This window comes from Corythoichthys intestinalis, chromosome 7 (genome assembly GCF_030265065.1).
Source record: "Corythoichthys intestinalis isolate RoL2023-P3 chromosome 7, ASM3026506v1, whole genome shotgun sequence".
Taxonomy (NCBI): Eukaryota; Metazoa; Chordata; class Actinopteri; order Syngnathiformes; family Syngnathidae; genus Corythoichthys; species Corythoichthys intestinalis.
The window spans coordinates 1,084,151-1,108,966 of NC_080401.1; positions in this window are offsets into that span (position 1 = coordinate 1,084,151).

The window sequence follows — 24,816 nt, forward strand, 5'->3', positions numbered from 1 at the left end:
AGTTACATTTGAAAATTTTGTTCTAGGATATTTTGTTTGAACGCAATCATCAAACTTAATTAAAAAAGTCATTTAAGCCTTTTCACAGTGAGATCTATGCGATATGGCCGAGAAATGTAATTTTGATGTTAACTCCCAAACCGCTGCGCAGAAGTCAACCAAACTTCACCCATTAGTGTATTGTATCACAATCTAGTAGTTACATGTGGAAATTTGGTTCTAGGACATTTGATTTGAGCGCAATCCTCAAACTTAGGTCAAAAAAGCCATTTAAGCCTTTTCACAGTGAGATCTATGCGATATGGCCGAGAAATGTAATTTTGATGTTAACTCCCAAACCGCTGCGCAGAAGTCAACCAAACTTCACCCAATAGTGTATTGTATCACATTCTAGTAGTTACATTTGAAAATTTTGTTCTAGGACATTTGGTTTGAGCGCAATCATTAAACTTAGGTCAAAAAAGCCATTTAAGACTTTTCACAGTGAGATCTATGCGATATGGCCGAGAAATGTAATTTTGATGTTAACTCCCAAACCGCTGCGCAGAAGTCAACTAAACTTCACCCAATAGTGTATTGTATCACGTTCTAGTAGTTACATTTAAAAATTTCGTTCTAGGACATTTGGTTTGAGCACAATCATTAAACTTAATTAAAAAAGTCATTTAAGCCTTTTCACAGTGAGATCTATGCGATATGGCCGAGAAATGTAATTTTGATGTTAACTCCCAAACCGCTGCGCAGAAGTCAACCAAACTTCACCCATTAGTGTATTGTATCACAATCTAGTAGTTACATGTGGAAATTTGGTTCTAGGACATTTGGTTAGAGCGCAATTATTAAACTTAGGTCAAAAAAGCCATTTAAGCCTTTTCACAGTGAGATCTATGCGATATGGCCGAGAAATGTAATTTTGATGTTAACTCCCAAACCGCTGCGCAGAAGTCAACCAAACTTCACCCAATAGTGTATTGTATCACATTCTAGTAGTTACATTTGAAAATTTTGTTCTAGGACATTTGGTTTGAGCGCAATCCTCAAACTTAGGTCAAAAAAGCCATTTAAGCCTTTTCACAGTGAGATCTATGCGATATGGCCGAGAAATGTAATTTTGATGTTAACTCCCAAACCGCTGCGCAGAAGTAAACCAAACTTCACCCATTAGTGTATTGTATCACAATCTAGTAGTTACATGTGGAAATTTGGTTCTAGGACATTTGATTTGAGCGCAATCCTCAAACTTAGGTCAAAAAAGCCATTTAAGCCTTTTCACAGTGAGATCTATGCGATATGGCCGAGAAATGTAATTTTGATGTTAACTCCCAAACCGCTGCGCAGAAGTCAACCAAACTTCACCCAATAGTGTATTGTATCACAATCTAGTAGTTACATTTGAAAATTTTGTTCTAGGACATTTTGTTTGAACGCAATCATCAAACTTAATTAAAAAAGTCATTTAAGCCTTTTCACAGTGAGATCTATGCGATATGGCCGAGAAATGTAATTTTGATGTTAACTCCCAAACCGCTGCGCAGAAGTCAACCAAACTTCACTCAATAGTGTATTGTATCACATTCTAGTAGTTACATTTGAAAATTTGGTTCTAGGACATTTGGTTTGAGCGCAATTATTAAACTTAGGTCAAAAAAGCCATTTAAGCCTTTTCACAGTGAGATCTATGCGATATGGCCGAGAAATGTAATTTTGATGTTAACTCCCAAACCGCTGCGCAGAAGTAAACCAAACTTCACCCATTAGTGTATTGTATCACAATCTAGTAGTTACATGTGGAAATTTGGTTCTAGGACATTTGATTTGAGCGCAATCCTCAAACTTAGGTCAAAAAAGCCATTTAAGCCTTTTCACAGTGAGATCTATGCGATATGGCCGAAAAATGTAATTTTGATGTTAACTCCCAAACCGCTGCGCAGAAGTCAACCAAACTTCACCCAATAGTGTATTGTATCACAATCTAGTAGTTACATTTGAAAATTTTGTTCTAGGACATTTTGTTTGAACGCAATCATCAAACTTAATTAAAAATGTCATTTAAGCCTTTTCACAGTGAGATCTATGCGATATGGCCGAGAAATGTAATTTTGATGTTAACTCCCAAACCGCTGCGCAGAAGTCAACCAAACTTCACCCATTAGTGTATTGTATCACAATCTAGTAGTTACATGTGGAAATTTGGTTCTAGGACATTTGATTTGAGCGCAATCCTCAAACTTAGGTCAAAAAAGCCATTTAAGCCTTTTCACAGTGAGATCTATGCGATATGGCCGAGAAATGTAATTTTGATGTTAACTCCCAAACCGCTGCGCAGAAGTCAACCAAACCACCCAATAGTGTATTGTATCACATTCTAGTAGTTACATTTGAAAATTTCGTTCTAGGACATTTGGTTAGAGCGCAATTATTAAACTTAGGTCAAAAAAGCCATTTAAGCCTTTTCACAGTGAGATCTATGCGATATGGCCGAGAAATGTAATTTTGATGTTAACTCCTAAACCGCTGCGCAGAAGTCAACCAAACTTCACCCAATAGTGTATTGTATCACAATCTAGTAGTTACATTTGAAAATTTTGTTCTAGGACATTTTGTTTGAACGCAATCATCAAACTTAATTAAAAAAGTCATTTAAGCCTTTTCACAGTGAGATCTATGCGATATGGCCGAGAAATGTAATTTTGATGTTAACTCCCAAACCGCTGCGCAGAAGTCAACCAAACTTCACCCATTAGTGTATTGTATCACAATCTAGTAGTTACATGTGGAAATTTGGTTCTAGGACATTTGATTTGAGCGCAATCCTCAAACTTAGGTCAAAAAAGCCATTTAAGCCTTTTCACAGTGAGATCTATGCGATATGGCCGAGAAATGTAATTTTGATGTTAACTCCCAAACCGCTGCGCAGAAGTCAACCAAACTTCACCCAATAGTGTATTGTATCACATTCTAGTAGTTACATTTGAAAATTTTGTTCTAGGACATTTGGTTTGAGCGCAATCCTCAAACTTAGGTCAAAAAAGCCATTTAAGCCTTTTCACAGTGAGATCTATGCGATATGGCCGAGAAATGTAATTTTGATGTTAACTCCCAAACCGCTGCGCAGAAGTCAACTAAACTTCACCCAATAGTGTATTGTATCACATTCTAGTAGTTACATTTGAAAATTTGGTTCTAGGACATTTGGTTTGAGCGCAATCATCAAACTTAATTAAAAAAGTCATTTAAGCCTTTTCACAGTGAGATCTATGCGATATGGCCGAGAAATGTAATTTTGATGTTAACTCCCAAACCGCTGCGCAGAAGTCAACCAAACTTCACCCAATAGTGTATTTTATCACAATCTAGTAGTTACATTTGGAAATTTAGTTCTAGGACATTTGATTTGAGCGCAATCCTCAAACTTAGGTCAAAAAAGCCATTTAAGCCTTTTCACAGTGAGATCTATGCGATATGGCCGAGAAATGTAATTTTGATGTTAACTCCCAAACCGCTGCGCAGAAGTCAACCAAACTTCACCCAATAGTGTATTGTATCACAATCTAGTAGTTACATTTGAAAATTTTGTTCTAGGATATTTTGTTTGAACGCAATCATCAAACTTAATTAAAAAAGTCATTTAAGCCTTTTCACAGTGAGATCTATGCGATATGGCCGAGAAATGTAATTTTGATGTTAACTCCCAAACCGCTGCGCAGAAGTCAACCAAACTTCACCCATTAGTGTATTGTATCACAATCTAGTAGTTACATGTGGAAATTTGGTTCTAGGACATTTGATTTGAGCGCAATCCTCAAACTTAGGTCAAAAAAGCCATTTAAGCCTTTTCACAGTGAGATCTATGCGATATGGCCGAGAAATGTAATTTTGATGTTAACTCCCAAACCGCTGCGCAGAAGTCAACCAAACTTCACCCAATAGTGTATTGTATCACATTCTAGTAGTTACATTTGAAAATTTTGTTCTAGGACATTTGGTTTGAGCGCAATCATTAAACTTAGGTCAAAAAAGCCATTTAAGACTTTTCACAGTGAGATCTATGCGATATGGCCGAGAAATGTAATTTTGATGTTAACTCCCAAACCGCTGCGCAGAAGTCAACTAAACTTCACCCAATAGTGTATTGTATCACGTTCTAGTAGTTACATTTAAAAATTTCGTTCTAGGACATTTGGTTTGAGCACAATCATTAAACTTAATTAAAAAAGTCATTTAAGCCTTTTCACAGTGAGATCTATGCGATATGGCCGAGAAATGTAATTTTGATGTTAACTCCCAAACCGCTGCGCAGAAGTCAACCAAACTTCACCCATTAGTGTATTGTATCACAATCTAGTAGTTACATGTGGAAATTTGGTTCTAGGACATTTGGTTAGAGCGCAATTATTAAACTTAGGTCAAAAAAGCCATTTAAGCCTTTTCACAGTGAGATCTATGCGATATGGCCGAGAAATGTAATTTTGATGTTAACTCCCAAACCGCTGCGCAGAAGTCAACCAAACTTCACCCAATAGTGTATTGTATCACATTCTAGTAGTTACATTTGAAAATTTTGTTCTAGGACATTTGGTTTGAGCGCAATCCTCAAACTTAGGTCAAAAAAGCCATTTAAGCCTTTTCACAGTGAGATCTATGCGATATGGCCGAGAAATGTAATTTTGATGTTAACTCCCAAACCGCTGCGCAGAAGTAAACCAAACTTCACCCATTAGTGTATTGTATCACAATCTAGTAGTTACATGTGGAAATTTGGTTCTAGGACATTTGATTTGAGCGCAATCCTCAAACTTAGGTCAAAAAAGCCATTTAAGCCTTTTCACAGTGAGATCTATGCGATATGGCCGAGAAATGTAATTTTGATGTTAACTCCCAAACCGCTGCGCAGAAGTCAACCAAACTTCACCCAATAGTGTATTGTATCACAATCTAGTAGTTACATTTGAAAATTTTGTTCTAGGACATTTTGTTTGAACGCAATCATCAAACTTAATTAAAAAAGTCATTTAAGCCTTTTCACAGTGAGATCTATGCGATATGGCCGAGAAATGTAATTTTGATGTTAACTCCCAAACCGCTGCGCAGAAGTCAACCAAACTTCACTCAATAGTGTATTGTATCACATTCTAGTAGTTACATTTGAAAATTTGGTTCTAGGACATTTGGTTTGAGCGCAATTATTAAACTTAGGTCAAAAAAGCCATTTAAGCCTTTTCACAGTGAGATCTATGCGATATGGCCGAGAAATGTAATTTTGATGTTAACTCCCAAACCGCTGCGCAGAAGTAAACCAAACTTCACCCATTAGTGTATTGTATCACAATCTAGTAGTTACATGTGGAAATTTGGTTCTAGGACATTTGATTTGAGCGCAATCCTCAAACTTAGGTCAAAAAAGCCATTTAAGCCTTTTCACAGTGAGATCTATGCGATATGGCCGAAAAATGTAATTTTGATGTTAACTCCCAAACCGCTGCGCAGAAGTCAACCAAACTTCACCCAATAGTGTATTGTATCACAATCTAGTAGTTACATTTGAAAATTTTGTTCTAGGACATTTTGTTTGAACGCAATCATCAAACTTAATTAAAAATGTCATTTAAGCCTTTTCACAGTGAGATCTATGCGATATGGCCGAGAAATGTAATTTTGATGTTAACTCCCAAACCGCTGCGCAGAAGTCAACCAAACTTCACCCATTAGTGTATTGTATCACAATCTAGTAGTTACATGTGGAAATTTGGTTCTAGGACATTTGATTTGAGCGCAATCCTCAAACTTAGGTCAAAAAAGCCATTTAAGCCTTTTCACAGTGAGATCTATGCGATATGGCCGAGAAATGTAATTTTGATGTTAACTCCCAAACCGCTGCGCAGAAGTCAACCAAACTTCACCCAATAGTGTATTGTATCACATTCTAGTAGTTACATTTGAAAATTTTGTTCTAGGACATTTGGTTTGAGCGCAATCATTAAACTTAGGTCAAAAAAGCCATTTAAGCCTTTCCACAGTGAGATCTATGCGATATGGCCGAGAAATGTAATTTTGATGTTAACTCCCAAACCGCTGCGCAGAAGTCAACTAAACTTCACCCAATAGTGTATTGTATCACATTCTAGTAGTTACATTTGAAAATTTCGTTCTAGGACATTTGGTTTGAACGCAATCATCAAACTTAATTAAAAAAGTCATTTAAGCCTTTTCACAGTGAGATCTATGCGATATGGCCGAGAAATGTAATTTTGATGTTAACTCCCAAACCGCTGCGCAGAAGTAAACCAAACTTCACCCATTAGTGTATTGTATCACAATCTAGTAGTTACATGTGGAAATTTGGTTCTAGGACATTTGATTTGAGCGCAATCCTCAAACTTAGGTCAAAAAAGCCATTTAAGCCTTTTCACAGTGAGATCTATGCGATATGGCCGAAAAATGTAATTTTGATGTTAACTCCCAAACCGCTGCGCAGAAGTCAACCAAACTTCACCCAATAGTGTATTGTATCACAATCTAGTAGTTACATTTGAAAATTTTGTTCTAGGACATTTTGTTTGAACGCAATCATCATACTTAATTAAAAAAGTCATTTAAGCCTTTTCACAGTGAGATCTATGCGATATGGCCGAGAAATGTAATTTTGATGTTAACTCCCAAACCGCTGCGCAGAAGTCAACCAAACTTCAACCATTAGTGTATTGTATCACAATCTAGTAGTTACATGTGGAAATTTGGTTCTAGGACATTTGATTTGAGCGCAATCCTCAAACTTAGGTCAAAAAAGCCATTTAAGCATTTTCACAGTGAGATCTATGCGATATGGCCGAGAAATGTAATTTTGATGTTAACTCCCAAACCGCTGCGCAGAAGTCAACCAAACTTCACCCAATAGTGTATTGTATCACATTCTAGTAGTTACATTTGAAAATTTCGTTCTAGGACATTTGGTTTGAGCGCAATCATTAAACTTAGGTCAAAAAAGCCATTTAAGCCTTTTCACAGTGAGATCTATGCGATATGGCCGAGAAATGTAATTTTGATGTTAACTCCCAAACCGCTGCGCAGAAGTAAACCAAACTTCACCCATTAGTGTATTGTATCACAATCTAGTAGTTACATGTGGAAATTTGGTTCTAGGACATTTGATTTGAGCGCAATCCTCAAACTTAGGTCAAAAAAGCCATTTAAGCCTTTTCACAGTGAGATCTATGCGATATGGCCGAGAAATGTAATTTTGATGTTAACTCCCAAACCGCTGCGCAGAAGTCAACCAAACTTCACCCAATAGTGTATTGTATCACAATCTAGTAGTTACATTTGAAAATTTTGTTCTAGGACATTTTGTTTGAACGCAATCATCAAACTTAATTAAAAAAGTCATTTAAGCCTTTTCACAGTGAGATCTATGCGATATGGCCGAGAAATGTAATTTTGATGTTAACTCCCAAACCGCTGCGCAGAAGTCAACCAAACTTCACTCAATAGTGTATTGTATCACATTCTAGTAGTTACATTTGAAAATTTGGTTCTAGGACATTTGGTTTGAGCGCAATTATTAAACTTAGGTCAAAAAAGCCATTTAAGCCTTTTCACAGTGAGATCTATGCGATATGGCCGAGAAATGTAATTTTGATGTTAACTCCCAAACCGCTGCGCAGAAGTAAACCAAACTTCACCCATTAGTGTATTGTATCACAATCTAGTAGTTACATGTGGAAATTTGGTTCTAGGACATTTGATTTGAGCGCAATCCTCAAACTTAGGTCAAAAAAGCCATTTAAGCCTTTTCACAGTGAGATCTATGCGATATGGCCGAAAAATGTAATTTTGATGTTAACTCCCAAACCGCTGCGCAGAAGTCAACCAAACTTCACCCAATAGTGTATTGTATCACAATCTAGTAGTTACATTTGAAAATTTTGTTCTAGGACATTTTGTTTGAACGCAATCATCAAACTTAATTAAAAATGTCATTTAAGCCTTTTCACAGTGAGATCTATGCGATATGGCCGAGAAATGTAATTTTGATGTTAACTCCCAAACCGCTGCGCAGAAGTCAACCAAACTTCACCCATTAGTGTATTGTATCACAATCTAGTAGTTACATGTGGAAATTTGGTTCTAGGACATTTGATTTGAGCGCAATCCTCAAACTTAGGTCAAAAAAGCCATTTAAGCCTTTTCACAGTGAGATCTATGCGATATGGCCGAGAAATGTAATTTTGATGTTAACTCCCAAACCGCTGCGCAGAAGTCAACCAAACTTCACCCAATAGTGTATTGTATCACATTCTAGTAGTTACATTTGAAAATTTTGTTCTAGGACATTTGGTTTGAGCGCAATCATTAAACTTAGGTCAAAAAAGCCATTTAAGCCTTTCCACAGTGAGATCTATGCGATATGGCCGAGAAATGTAATTTTGATGTTAACTCCCAAACCGCTGCGCAGAAGTCAACTAAACTTCACCCAATAGTGTATTGTATCACATTCTAGTAGTTACATTTGAAAATTTCGTTCTAGGACATTTGGTTTGAGCGCAATCATTAAACTTAATTAAAAAAGTCATTTAAGCCTTTTCACAGTGAGATCTATGCGATATGGCCGAGAAATGTAATTTTGATGTTAACTCCCAAACCGCTGCGCAGAAGTCAACCAAACTTCACCCAATAGTGTATTTTATTACAATCTAGTAGTTACATTTGGAAATTTGGTTATAGGACATTTGATTTGAGCGCAATCCTCAAACTTAGGTCAAAAAAGCCATTTAAGCCTTTTCACAGTGAGATCTATGCGATATGGCCGAGAAATGTAATTTTGATGTTAACTCCCAAACCGCTGCGCAGAAGTCAACCAAACTTCACCCATTAGTGTATTGTATCACAATCTAGTAGTTACATGTGGAAATTTGGTTCTAGGACATTTGATTTGAGCGCAATCCTCAAACTTAGGTCAAAAAAGCCATTTAAGCCTTTTCACAGTGAGATCTATGCGATATGGCCGAGAAATGTAATTTTGATGTTAACTCCCAAACCGCTGCGCAGAAGTCAACCAAACTTCACCCAATAGTGTATTGTATCACAATCTAGTAGTTACATTTGAAAATTTTGTTCTAGGACATTTTGTTTGAGCGCAATCCTCAAACTTAGGTCAAAAAAGCCATTTAAGCCTTTTCACAGTGAGATCTATGCGATATGGCCGAAAAATGTAATTTTGATGTTAACTCCCAAACCGCTGCGCAGAAGTCAACCAAACTTCACCCAATAGTGTATTGTATCACATTCTAGTAGTTACATTTGAAAATTTTGTTCTAGGACATTTGGTTTGAGCGCAATCATTAAACTTAGGTCAAAAAAGCCATTTAAGCCTTTCCACAGTGAGATCTATGCGATATGGCCGAGAAATGTAATTTTGATGTTAACTCCCAAACCGCTGCGCAGAAGTCAACTAAACTTCACCCAATAGTGTATTGTATCACATTCTAGTAGTTACATTTGAAAATTTCGTTCTAGGACATTTGGTTTGAGCGCAATCATTAAACTTAATTAAAAAAGTCATTTAAGCCTTTTCACAGTGAGATCTATGCGATATGGCCGAGAAATGTAATTTTGATGTTAACTCCCAAACCGCTGCGCAGAAGTCAACCAAACTTCACCCAATAGTGTATTTTATTACAATCTAGTAGTTACATTTGGAAATTTGGTTATAGGACATTTGATTTGAGCGCAATCCTCAAACTTAGGTCAAAAAAGCCATTTAAGCCTTTTCACAGTGAGATCTATGCGATATGGCCGAGAAATGTAATTTTGATGTTAACTCCCAAACCGCTGCGCAGAAGTCAACCAAACTTCACCCATTAGTGTATTGTATCACAATCTAGTAGTTACATGTGGAAATTTGGTTCTAGGACATTTGATTTGAGCGCAATCCTCAAACTTAGGTCAAAAAAGCCATTTAAGCCTTTTCACAGTGAGATCTATGCGATATGGCCGAGAAATGTAATTTTGATGTTAACTCCCAAACCGCTGCGCAGAAGTCAACCAAACTTCACCCAATAGTGTATTGTATCACAATCTAGTAGTTACATTTGAAAATTTTGTTCTAGGACATTTTGTTTGAGCGCAATCCTCAAACTTAGGTCAAAAAAGCCATTTAAGCCTTTTCACAGTGAGATCTATGCGATATGGCCGAGAAATGTAATTTTGATGTTAACTCCCAAACCGCTGCGCAGAAGTCAACCAAACTTCACCCATTAGTGTATTGTATCACAATCTAGTAGTTACATTTGAAAATTTTGTTCTAGGACATTTTGTTTGAACGCAATCATCAAACTTAATTAAAAAAGTCATTTAAGCCTTTTCACAGTGAGATCTATGCGATATGGCCGAGAAATGTAATTTTGATGTTAACTCCCAAACCGCTGCGCAGAAGTCAACCAAACTTCACTCAATAGTGTATTGTATCACATTCTAGTAGTTACATTTGAAAATTTGGTTCTAGGACATTTGGTTTGAGCGCAATTATTAAACTTAGGTCAAAAAAGCCATTTAAGCCTTTTCACAGTGAGATCTATGCGATATGGCCGAGAAATGTAATTTTGATGTTAACTCCCAAACCGCTGCGCAGAAGTAAACCAAACTTCACCCATTAGTGTATTGTATCACAATCTAGTAGTTACATGTGGAAATTTGGTTCTAGGACATTTGATTTGAGCGCAATCCTCAAACTTAGGTCAAAAAAGCCATTTAAGCCTTTTCACAGTGAGATCTATGCGATATGGCCGAAAAATGTAATTTTGATGTTAACTCCCAAACCGCTGCGCAGAAGTCAACCAAACTTCACCCAATAGTGTATTGTATCACAATCTAGTAGTTACATTTGAAAATTTTGTTCTAGGACATTTTGTTTGAACGCAATCATCAAACTTAATTAAAAATGTCATTTAAGCCTTTTCACAGTGAGATCTATGCGATATGGCCGAGAAATGTAATTTTGATGTTAACTCCCAAACCGCTGCGCAGAAGTCAACCAAACTTCACCCATTAGTGTATTGTATCACAATCTAGTAGTTACATGTGGAAATTTGGTTCTAGGACATTTGATTTGAGCGCAATCCTCAAACTTAGGTCAAAAAAGCCATTTAAGCCTTTTCACAGTGAGATCTATGCGATATGGCCGAGAAATGTAATTTTGATGTTAACTCCCAAACCGCTGCGCAGAAGTCAACCAAACTTCACCCAATAGTGTATTGTATCACATTCTAGTAGTTACATTTGAAAATTTTGTTCTAGGACATTTGGTTTGAGCGCAATCATTAAACTTAGGTCAAAAAAGCCATTTAAGCCTTTCCACAGTGAGATCTATGCGATATGGCCGAGAAATGTAATTTTGATGTTAACTCCCAAACCGCTGCGCAGAAGTCAACTAAACTTCACCCAATAGTGTATTGTATCACATTCTAGTAGTTACATTTGAAAATTTCGTTCTAGGACATTTGGTTTGAACGCAATCATCAAACTTAATTAAAAAAGTCATTTAAGCCTTTTCACAGTGAGATCTATGCGATATGGCCGAGAAATGTAATTTTGATGTTAACTCCCAAACCGCTGCGCAGAAGTAAACCAAACTTCACCCATTAGTGTATTGTATCACAATCTAGTAGTTACATGTGGAAATTTGGTTCTAGGACATTTGATTTGAGCGCAATCCTCAAACTTAGGTCAAAAAAGCCATTTAAGCCTTTTCACAGTGAGATCTATGCGATATGGCCGAAAAATGTAATTTTGATGTTAACTCCCAAACCGCTGCGCAGAAGTCAACCAAACTTCACCCAATAGTGTATTGTATCACAATCTAGTAGTTACATTTGAAAATTTTGTTCTAGGACATTTTGTTTGAACGCAATCATCATACTTAATTAAAAAAGTCATTTAAGCCTTTTCACAGTGAGATCTATGCGATATGGCCGAGAAATGTAATTTTGATGTTAACTCCCAAACCGCTGCGCAGAAGTCAACCAAACTTCACCCATTAGTGTATTGTATCACAATCTAGTAGTTACATGTGGAAATTTGGTTCTAGGACATTTGATTTGAGCGCAATCCTCAAACTTAGGTCAAAAAAGCCATTTAAGCCTTTTCACAGTGAGATCTATGCGATATGGCCGAAAAATGTAATTTTGATGTTAACTCCCAAACCGCTGCGCAGAAGTCAACCAAACTTCACCCAATAGTGTATTGTATCACAATCTAGTAGTTACATTTGAAAATTTTGTTCTAGGACATTTTGTTTGAACGCAATCATCAAACTTAATTAAAAATGTCATTTAAGCCTTTTCACAGTGAGATCTATGCGATATGGCCGAGAAATGTAATTTTGATGTTAACTCCCAAACCGCTGCGCAGAAGTCAACCAAACTTCACCCATTAGTGTATTGTATCACAATCTAGTAGTTACATGTGGAAATTTGGTTCTAGGACATTTGATTTGAGCGCAATCCTCAAACTTAGGTCAAAAAAGCCATTTAAGCCTTTTCACAGTGAGATCTATGCGATATGGCCGAGAAATGTAATTTTGATGTTAACTCCCAAACCGCTGCGCAGAAGTCAACCAAACTTCACCCAATAGTGTATTGTATCACATTCTAGTAGTTACATTTGAAAATTTTGTTCTAGGACATTTGGTTTGAGCGCAATCATTAAACTTAGGTCAAAAAAGCCATTTAAGCCTTTCCACAGTGAGATCTATGCGATATGGCCGAGAAATGTAATTTTGATGTTAACTCCCAAACCGCTGCGCAGAAGTCAACTAAACTTCACCCAATAGTGTATTGTATCACATTCTAGTAGTTACATTTGAAAATTTCGTTCTAGGACATTTGGTTTGAACGCAATCATCAAACTTAATTAAAAAAGTCATTTAAGCCTTTTCACAGTGAGATCTATGCGATATGGCCGAGAAATGTAATTTTGATGTTAACTCCCAAACCGCTGCGCAGAAGTAAACCAAACTTCACCCATTAGTGTATTGTATCACAATCTAGTAGTTACATGTGGAAATTTGGTTCTAGGACATTTGATTTGAGCGCAATCCTCAAACTTAGGTCAAAAAAGCCATTTAAGCCTTTTCACAGTGAGATCTATGCGATATGGCCGAAAAATGTAATTTTGATGTTAACTCCCAAACCGCTGCGCAGAAGTCAACCAAACTTCACCCAATAGTGTATTGTATCACAATCTAGTAGTTACATTTGAAAATTTTGTTCTAGGACATTTTGTTTGAACGCAATCATCATACTTAATTAAAAAAGTCATTTAAGCCTTTTCACAGTGAGATCTATGCGATATGGCCGAGAAATGTAATTTTGATGTTAACTCCCAAACCGCTGCGCAGAAGTCAACCAAACTTCAACCATTAGTGTATTGTATCACAATCTAGTAGTTACATGTGGAAATTTGGTTCTAGGACATTTGATTTGAGCGCAATCCTCAAACTTAGGTCAAAAAAGCCATTTAAGCATTTTCACAGTGAGATCTATGCGATATGGCCGAGAAATGTAATTTTGATGTTAACTCCCAAACCGCTGCGCAGAAGTCAACCAAACTTCACCCAATAGTGTATTGTATCACATTCTAGTAGTTACATTTGAAAATTTCGTTCTAGGACATTTGGTTTGAGCGCAATCATTAAACTTAGGTCAAAAAAGCCATTTAAGCCTTTTCACAGTGAGATCTATGCGATATGGCCGAGAAATGTAATTTTGATGTTAACTCCCAAACCGCTGCGCAGAAGTAAACCAAACTTCACCCATTAGTGTATTGTATCACAATCTAGTAGTTACATGTGGAAATTTGGTTCTAGGACATTTGATTTGAGCGCAATCCTCAAACTTAGGTCAAAAAAGCCATTTAAGCCTTTTCACAGTGAGATCTATGCGATATGGCCGAGAAATGTAATTTTGATGTTAACTCCCAAACCGCTGCGCAGAAGTCAACCAAACTTCACCCAATAGTGTATTGTATCACAATCTAGTAGTTACATTTGAAAATTTTGTTCTAGGACATTTTGTTTGAACGCAATCATCAAACTTAATTAAAAAAGTCATTTAAGCCTTTTCACAGTGAGATCTATGCGATATGGCCGAGAAATGTAATTTTGATGTTAACTCCCAAACCGCTGCGCAGAAGTCAACCAAACTTCACTCAATAGTGTATTGTATCACATTCTAGTAGTTACATTTGAAAATTTGGTTCTAGGACATTTGGTTTGAGCGCAATTATTAAACTTAGGTCAAAAAAGCCATTTAAGCCTTTTCACAGTGAGATCTATGCGATATGGCCGAGAAATGTAATTTTGATGTTAACTCCCAAACCGCTGCGCAGAAGTAAACCAAACTTCACCCATTAGTGTATTGTATCACAATCTAGTAGTTACATGTGGAAATTTGGTTCTAGGACATTTGATTTGAGCGCAATCCTCAAACTTAGGTCAAAAAAGCCATTTAAGCCTTTTCACAGTGAGATCTATGCGATATGGCCGAAAAATGTAATTTTGATGTTAACTCCCAAACCGCTGCGCAGAAGTCAACCAAACTTCACCCAATAGTGTATTGTATCACAATCTAGTAGTTACATTTGAAAATTTTGTTCTAGGACATTTTGTTTGAACGCAATCATCAAACTTAATTAAAAATGTCATTTAAGCCTTTTCACAGTGAGATCTATGCGATATGGCCGAGAAATGTAATTTTGATGTTAACTCCCAAACCGCTGCGCAGAAGTCAACCAAACTTCACCCATTAGTGTATTGTATCACAATCTAGTAGTTACATGTGGAAATTTGGTTCTAGGACATTTGATTTGAGCGCAATCCTCAAACTTAGGTCAAAAAAGCCATTTAAGCCTTTTCACAGTGAGATCTATGCGATATGGCCGAGAAATGTAATTTTGATGTTAACTCCCAAACCGCTGCGCAGAAGTCAACCAAACTTCACCCAATAGTGTATTGTATCACATTCTAGTAGTTACATTTGAAAATTTTGTTCTAGGACATTTGGTTTGAGCGCAATCATTAAACTTAGGTCAAAAAAGCCATTTAAGCCTTTCCACAGTGAGATCTATGCGATATGGCCGAGAAATGTAATTTTGATGTTAACTCCCAAACCGCTGCGCAGAAGTCAACTAAACTTCACCCAATAGTCTATTGTATCACATTCTAGTAGTTACATTTGAAAATTTCGTTCTAGGACATTTGGTTTGAGCGCAATCATTAAACTTAATTAAAAAAGTCATTTAAGCCTTTTCACAGTGAGATCTATGCGATATGGCCGAGAAATGTAATTTTGATGTTAACTCCCAAACCGCTGCGCAGAAGTCAACCAAACTTCACCCAATAGTGTATTTTATTACAATCTAGTAGTTACATTTGGAAATTTGGTTATAGGACATTTGATTTGAGGGCAATCCTCAAACTTAGGTCAAAAAAGCCATTTAAGCCTTTTCACAGTGAGATCTATGCGATATGGCCGAGAAATGTAATTTTGATGTTAACTCCCAAACCGCTGCGCAGAAGTCAACCAAACTTCACCCATTAGTGTATTGTATCACAATCTAGTAGTTACATGTGGAAATTTGGTTCTAGGACATTTGATTTGAGCGCAATCCTCAAACTTAGGTCAAAAAAGCCATTTAAGCCTTTTCACAGTGAGATCTATGCGATATGGCCGAGAAATGTAATTTTGATGTTAACTCCCAAACCGCTGCGCAGAAGTCAACCAAACTTCACCCAATAGTGTATTGTATCACAATCTAGTAGTTACATTTGAAAATTTTGTTCTAGGACATTTTGTTTGAGCGCAATCCTCAAACTTAGGTCAAAAAAGCCATTTAAGCCTTTTCACAGTGAGATCTATGCGATATGGCCGAAAAATGTAATTTTGATGTTAACTCCCAAACCGCTGCGCAGAAGTCAACCAAACTTCACCCAATAGTGTATTGTATCACATTCTAGTAGTTACATTTGAAAATTTTGTTCTAGGACATTTGGTTTGAGCGCAATCATTAAACTTAGGTCAAAAAAGCCATTTAAGCCTTTCCACAGTGAGATCTATGCGATATGGCCGAGAAATGTAATTTTGATGTTAACTCCCAAACCGCTGCGCAGAAGTCAACTAAACTTCACCCAATAGTGTATTGTATCACATTCTAGTAGTTACATTTGAAAATTTCGTTCTAGGACATTTGGTTTGAGCGCAATCATTAAACTTAATTAAAAAAGTCATTTAAGCCTTTTCACAGTGAGATCTATGCGATATGGCCGAGAAATGTAATTTTGATGTTAACTCCCAAACCGCTGCGCAGAAGTCAACCAAACTTCACCCAATAGTGTATTTTATTACAATCTAGTAGTTACATTTGGAAATTTGGTTATAGGACATTTGATTTGAGCGCAATCCTCAAACTTAGGTCAAAAAAGCCATTTAAGCCTTTTCACAGTGAGATCTATGCGATATGGCCGAGAAATGTAATTTTGATGTTAACTCCCAAACCGCTGCGCAGAAGTCAACCAAACTTCACCCATTAGTGTATTGTATCACAATCTAGTAGTTACATGTGGAAATTTGGTTCTAGGACATTTGATTTGAGCGCAATCCTCAAACTTAGGTCAAAAAAGCCATTTAAGCCTTTTCACAGTGAGATCTATGCGATATGGCCGAGAAATGTAATTTTGATGTTAACTCCCAAACCGCTGCGCAGAAGTCAACCAAACTTCACCCAATAGTGTATTGTATCACAATCTAGTAGTTACATTTGAAAATTTTGTTCTAGGACATTTTGTTTGAGCGCAATCCTCAAACTTAGGTCAAAAAAGCCATTTAAGCCTTTTCACAGTGAGATCTATGCGATATGGCCGAGAAATGTAATTTTGATGTTAACTCCCAAACCGCTGCGCAGAAGTCAACCAAACTTCACCCATTAGTGTATTGTATCACAATCTAGTAGTTACATTTGAAAATTTTGTTCTAGGACATTTTGTTTGAACGCAATCATCAAACTTAATTAAAAAAGTCATTTAAGCCTTTTCACAGTGAGATCTATGCGATATGGCCGAGAAATGTAATTTTGATGTTAACTCCCAAACCGCTGCGCAGAAGTCAACCAAACTTCACTCAATAGTGTATTGTATCACATTCTAGTAGTTACATTTGAAAATTTGGTTCTAGGACATTTGGTTTGAGCGCAATTATTAAACTTAGGTCAAAAAAGCCATTTAAGCCTTTTCACAGTGAGATCTATGCGATATGGCCGAGAAATGTAATTTTGATGTTAACTCCCAAACCGCTGCGCAGAAGTAAACCAAACTTCACCCATTAGTGTATTGTATCACAATCTAGTAGTTACATGTGGAAATTTGGTTCTAGGACATTTGATTTGAGCGCAATCCTCAAACTTAGGTCAAAAAAGCCATTTAAGCCTTTTCACAGTGAGATCTATGCGATATGGCCGAAAAATGTAATTTTGATGTTAACTCCCAAACCGCTGCGCAGAAGTCAACCAAACTTCACCCAATAGTGTATTGTATCACAATCTAGTAGTTACATTTGAAAATTTTGTTCTAGGACATTTTGTTTGAACGCAATCATCAAACTTAATTAAAAATGTCATTTAAGCCTTTTCACAGTGAGATCTATGCGATATGGCCGAGAAATGTAATTTTGATGTTAACTCCCAAACCGCTGCGCAGAAGTCAACCAAACTTCACCCATTAGTGTATTGTATCACAATCTAGTAGTTACATGTGGAAATTTGGTTCTAGGACATTTGATTTGAGCGCAATCCTCAAACTTAGGTCAAAAAAGCCATTTAAGCCTTTTCACAGTGAGATCTATGCGATATGGCCGAGAAATGTAATTTTGATGTTAACTCCCAAACCGCTGCGCAGAAGTCAACCAAACTTCACCCAATAGTGTATTGTATCACATTCTAGTAGTTACATTTGAAAATTTTGTTCTAGGACATTTGGTTTGAGCGCAATCATTAAACTTAGGTCAAAAAAGCCATTTAAGCCTTTCCACAGTGAGATCTATGCGATATGGCCGAGAAATGTAATTTTGATGTTAACTCCCAAACCGCTGCGCAGAAGTCAACTAAACTTCACCCAATAGTGTATTGTATCACATTCTAGTAGTTACATTTGAAAATTTCGTTCTAGGACATTTGGTTTGAACGCAATCATCAAACTTAATTAAAAAAGTCATTTAAGCCTTTTCACAGTGAGATCTATGCGATATGGCCGAGAAATGTAATTTTGATGTTAACTCCCAAACCGCTGCGCAGAAGTAAACCAAACTTCACCCATTAGTGTATTGTATCACAATCTAGTAGTTACATGTGGAAATTTGGTTCTAGGACATTTGATTTGAGCGCAATCCTCAAACTTAGGTCAAAAAAGCCATTTAAGCCTTTTCACAGTGAGATCTATGCGATATGGCCGAAAAATGTAATTTTGATGTTAACTCCCAAACCGCTGCGCAGAAGTCAACCAAACTTCACCCAATAGTGTATTGTATCACAATCTAGTAGTTACATTTGAAAATTTTGTTCTAGGACATTTTGTTTGAACGCAATCATCATACTTAATTAAAAAAGTCATTTAAGCCTTTTCACAGTGAGATCTATGCGATATGGCCGAGAAATGTAATTTTGATGTTAACTCCCAAACCGCTGCGCAGAAGTCAACCAAACTTCAACCATTAGTGTATTGTATCACAATCTAGTAGTTACATGTGGAAATTTGGTTCTAGGACATTTGATTTGAGCGCAATCCTCAAACTTAGGTCAAAAAAGCCATTTAAGCATTTTCACAGTGAGATCTATGCGATATGGCCGAGAAATGTAATTTTGATGTTAACTCCCAAACCGCTGCGCAGAAGTCAACCAAACTTCACCCAATAGTGTATTGTATCACATTCTAGTAGTTACATTTGAAAATTTCGTTCTAGGACATTTGGTTTGAGCGCAATCATTAAACTTAGGTCAAAAAAGCCATTTAAGCCTTTTCACAGTGAGATCTATGCGATATGGCCGAGAAATGTAATTTTGATGTTAACTCCCAAACCGCTGCGCAGAAGTAAACCAAACTTCACCCATTAGTGTATTGTATCACAATCTAGTAGTTACATGTGGAAATTTGGTTCTAGGACATTTGATTTGAGCGCAATCCTCAAACTTAGGTCAAAAAAGCCATTTAAGCCTTTTCACAGTGAGATCTATGCGATATGGCCGAGAAATGTAATTTTGATGTTAACTCCCAAACCGCTGCGCAGAAGTCAACCAAACTTCACCCAATAGTGTATTGTATCACAATCTAGTAGTTACATTTGAAAATTTTGTTCTAGGACATTTTGTTTGAACGCAATCATCAAACTTAATTAAAAAAGTCATTTAAGCCTTTTCACAGTGAGATCTATGCGATATGGCCGAGAAATGTAATTTTGATGTTAACTCCCAAACCGCTGCGCAGAAGTCAACCAAACTTCACTCAATAGTGTATTGTATCACATTCTAGTAGTTACATTTGAAAATTTGGTTCTAGGACATTTGGTTTGAGCGCAATTATTAAACTTAGGTCAAAAAAGCCATTTAAGCCTTTTCACAGTGAGATCTATGCGATATGGCCGAGAAATGTAATTTTGATGTTAACTCCCAAACCGCTGCGCAGAAGTAAACCAAACTTCACCCATTAGTGTATTGTATCACAATCTAGTAGTTACATGTGGAAATTTGGTTCTAGGACATTTGATTTGAGCGCAATCCTCAAACTTAGGTCAAAAAAGCCATTTAAGCCTTTTCACAGTGAGATCTATGCGATATGGCCGAAAAATGTAATTTTGATGTTAACTCCCAAACCGCTGCGCAGAAGTCAACCAAACTTCACCCAATAGTGTATTGTATCACAATCTAGTAGTTACATTTGAAAATTTTGTTCTAGGACATTTTGTTTGAACGCAATCATCAAACTTAATTAAAAATGTCATTTAAGCCTTTTCACAGTGAGATCTATGCGATATGGCCGAGAAATGTAATTTTGATGTTAACTCCCAAACCGCTGCGCAGAAGTCAACCAAACTTCACCCATTAGTGTATTGTATCACAATCTAGTAGTTACATGTGGAAATTTGGTTCTAGGACATTTGATTTGAGCGCAATCCTCAAACTTAGGTCAAAAAAGCCATTTAAGCCTTTTCACAGTGAGATCTATGCGATATGGCCGAGAAATGTAATTTTGATGTTAACTCCCAAACCGCTGCGCAGAAGTCAACCAAACTTCACCCAATAGTGTATTGTATCACATTCTAGTAGTTACATTTGAAAATTTTGTTCTAGGACATTTGGTTTGAGCGCAATCATTAAACTTAGGTCAAAAAAGCCATTTAAGCCTTTCCACAGTGAGATCTATGCGATATGGCCGAGAAATGTAATTTTGATGTTAACTCCCAAACCGCTGCGCAGAAGTCAACTAAACTTCACCCAATAGTGTATTGTATCACATTCTAGTAGTTACATTTGAAAATTTCGTTCTAGGACATTTGGTTTGAGCGCAATCATTAAACTTAATTAAAAAAGTCATTTAAGCCTTTTCACAGTGAGATCTATGCGATATGGCCGAGAAATGTAATTTTGATGTTAACTCCCAAACCGCTGCGCAGAAGTCAACCAAACTTCACCCAATAGTGTATTTTATTACAATCTAGTAGTTACATTTGGAAATTTGGTTATAGGACATTTGATTTGAGCGCAATCCTCAAACTTAGGTCAAAAAAGCCATTTAAGCCTTTTCACAGTGAGATCTATGCGATATGGCCGAGAAATGTAATTTTGATGTTAACTCCCAAACCGCTGCGCAGAAGTCAACCAAACTTCACCCATTAGTGTATTGTATCACAATCTAGTAGTTACATGTGGAAATTTTAAGCCTTTTCACAGTGAGATCTATGCGATATGGCCGAGAAATGTAATTTTGATGTTAACTCCCAAACCGCTGCGCAGAAGTCAACCAAACTTCACCCAATAGTGTATTGTATCACAATCTAGTAGTTACATTTGAAAATTTTGTTCTAGGACATTTTGTTTGAGCGCAATCCTCAAACTTAGGTCAAAAAAGCCATTTAAGCCTTTTCACAGTGAGATCTATGCGATATGGCCGAAAAATGTAATTTTGATGTTAACTCCCAAACCGCTGCGCAGAAGTCAACCAAACTTCACCCAATAGTGTATTGTATCACATTCTAGTAGTTACATTTGAAAATTTTGTTCTAGGACATTTGGTTTGAGCGCAATCATTAAACTTAGGTCAAAAAAGCCATTTAAGCCTTTCCACAGTGAGATCTATGCGATATGGCCGAGAAATGTAATTTTGATGTTAACTCCCAAACCGCTGCGCAGAAGTCAACTAAACTTCACCCAATAGTGTATTGTATCACATTCTAGTAGTTACATTTGAAAATTTCGTTCTAGGACATTTGGTTTGAGCGCAATCATTAAACTTAATTAAAAAAGTCATTTAAGCCTTTTCACAGTGAGATCTATGCGATATGGCCGAGAAATGTAATTTTGATGTTAACTCCCAAACCGCTGCGCAGAAGTCAACCAAACTTCACCCAATAGTGTATTTTATTACAATCTAGTAGTTACATTTGGAAATTTGGTTATAGGACATTTGATTTGAGCGCAATCCTCAAACTTAGGTCAAAAAAGCCATTTAAGCCTTTTCACAGTGAGATCTATGCGATATGGCCGAGAAATGTAATTTTGATGTTAACTCCCAAACCGCTGCGCAGAAGTCAACCAAACTTCACCCATTAGTGTATTGTATCACAATCTAGTAGTTACATGTGGAAATTTGGTTCTAGGACATTTGATTTGAGCGCAATCCTCAAACTTAGGTCAAAAAAGCCATTTAAGCCTTTTCACAGTGAGATCTATGCGATATGGCCGAGAAATGTAATTTTGATGTTAACTCCCAAACCGCTGCGCAGAAGTCAACCAAACTTCACCCAATAGTGTATTGTATCACAATCTAGTAGTTACATTTGAAAATTTTGTTCTAGGACATTTTGTTTGAGCGCAATCCTCAAACTTAGGTCAAAAAAGCCATTTAAGCCTTTTCACAGTGAGATCTATGCGATATGGCCGAGAAATGTAATTTTGATGTTAACTCCCAAACCGCTGCGCAGAAGTCAACCAAACTTCACCCATTAGTGTATTGTATCACAATCTAGTAGTTACATTTGAAAATTTTGTTCTAGGACATTTTGTTTGAACGCAATCATCAAACTTAATTAAAAAAGTCATTTAAGCCTTTTCACAGTGAGATCTATGCGATATGGCCGAGAAATGTAATTTTGATGTTAACTCCCAAACCGCTGCGCAGAAGTAAACCAAACTTCACCCATTAGTGTATTGTATCACAATCTAGTAGGTACATGTGGAAATTTGGTTCTAGGACATTTGATTTTAGCGCAATCCTCAAACTTAGGTCAAAAAAGCCATTTAAGCCTTTTCACAGTGAGATCTATGCGATATGGCCGAAAAATGTAATTTTGATGTTAACTCCCAAACCGCTGCGCAGAAGTCAACCAAACTTCACCCAATAGTGTATTGTATCACAATCTAGTAGTTACATTTGAAAATTTTGTTCTAGGACATTTTGTTTGAACGCAATCATCAAACTTAATTAAAAAAGTCATTTAAGCCTTTTCACAGTGAGATCTATGCGATATGGCCGAGAAATGTAATTTTGATGTTAACTCCCAAACCGCTGCGCAGAAGTCAACCAAACTTCAACCATTAGTGTATTGTATCACAATCTAGTAGTTACATGTGGAAATTTGGTTCTAGGACATTTGATTTGAGCGCAATCCTCAAACTTAGGTCAAAAAAGCCATTTAAGCATTTTCACAGTGAGATCTATGCGATATGGCCGAGAAATGTAATTTTGATGTTAACTCCCAAACCGCTGCGCAGAAATCAACCAAACTTCACCCAATAGTGTATTGTATCACATTCTAGTAGTTACATTTGAAAATTTCGTTCTAGGACATTTGGTTTGAGCGCAATCATTAAACTTAGGTCAAAAAAGCCATTTAAGCCTTTTCACAGTGAGATCTATGCGATATGGCCGAGAAATGTAATTTTGATGTTAACTCCCAAACCGCTGCGCAGAAGTAAACCAAACTTCACCCATTAGTGTATTGTATCACAATCTAGTAGTTACATGTGGAAATTTGGTTCTAGGACATTTGATTTGAGCGCAATCCTCAAACTTAGGTCAAAAAAGCCATTTAAGCCTTTTCACAGTGAGATCTATGCGATATGGCCGAGAAATGTAATTTTGATGTTAACTCCCAAACCGCTGCGCAGAAGTCAACCAAACTTCACCCAATAGTGTATTGTATCACAATCTAGTAGTTACATTTGAAAATTATGTTCTAGGACATTTTGTTTGAACGCAATCATCAAACTTAATTAAAAAAGTCATTTAAGCCTTTTCACAGTGAGATCTATGCGATATGGCCGAGAAATGTAATTTTGATGTTAACTCCCAAACCGCTGCGCAGAAGTCAACCAAACTTCACTCAATAGTGTATTGTATCACATTCTAGTAGTTACATTTGAAAATTTGGTTCTAGGACATTTGGTTTGAGCGCAATTATTAAACTTAGGTCAAAAAAGCCATTTAAGCCTTTTCACAGTGAGATCTATGCGATATGGCCGAGAAATGTAATTTTGATGTTAACTCCCAAACCGCTGCGCAGAAGTAAACCAAACTTCACCCATTAGTGTATTGTATCACAATCTAGTAGTTACATGTGGAAATTTGGTTCTAGGACATTTGATTTGAGCGCAATCCTCAAACTTAGGTCAAAAAAGCCATTTAAGCCTTTTCACAGTGAGATCTATGCGATATGGCCGAAAAATGTAATTTTGATGTTAACTCCCAAACCGCTGCGCAGAAGTCAACCAAACTTCACCCAATAGTGTATTGTATCACAATCTAGTAGTTACATTTGAAAATTTTGTTCTAGGACATTTTGTTTGAACGCAATCATCAAACTTAATTAAAAATGTCATTTAAGCCTTTTCACAGTGAGATCTATGCGATATGGCCGAGAAATGTAATTTTGATGTTAACTCCCAAACCGCTGCGCAGAAGTCAACCAAACTTCACCCATTAGTGTATTGTATCACAATCTAGTAGTTACATGTGGAAATTTGGTTCTAGGACATTTGATTTGAGCGCAATCCTCAAACTTAGGTCAAAAAAGCCATTTAAGCCTTTTCACAGTGAGATCTATGCGATATGGCCGAGAAATGTAATTTTGATGTTAACTCCCAAACCGCTGCGCAGAAGTCAACCAAACTTCACCCAATAGTGTATTGTATCACATTCTAGTAGTTACATTTGAAAATTTTGTTCTAGGACATTTGGTTTGAGCGCAATCATTAAACTTAGGTCAAAAAAGCCATTTAAGCCTTTCCACAGTGAGATCTATGCGATATGGCCGAGAAATGTAATTTTGATGTTAACTCCCAAACCGCTGCGCAGAAGTCAACTAAACTTCACCCAATAGTGTATTGTATCACATTCTAGTAGTTACATTTGAAAATTTCGTTCTAGGACATTTGGTTTGAGCGCAATCATTAAACTTAATTAAAAAAGTCATTTAAGCCTTTTCACAGTGAGATCTATGCGATATGGCCGAGAAATGTAATTTTGATGTTAACTCCCAAACCGCTGCGCAGAAGTCAACCAAA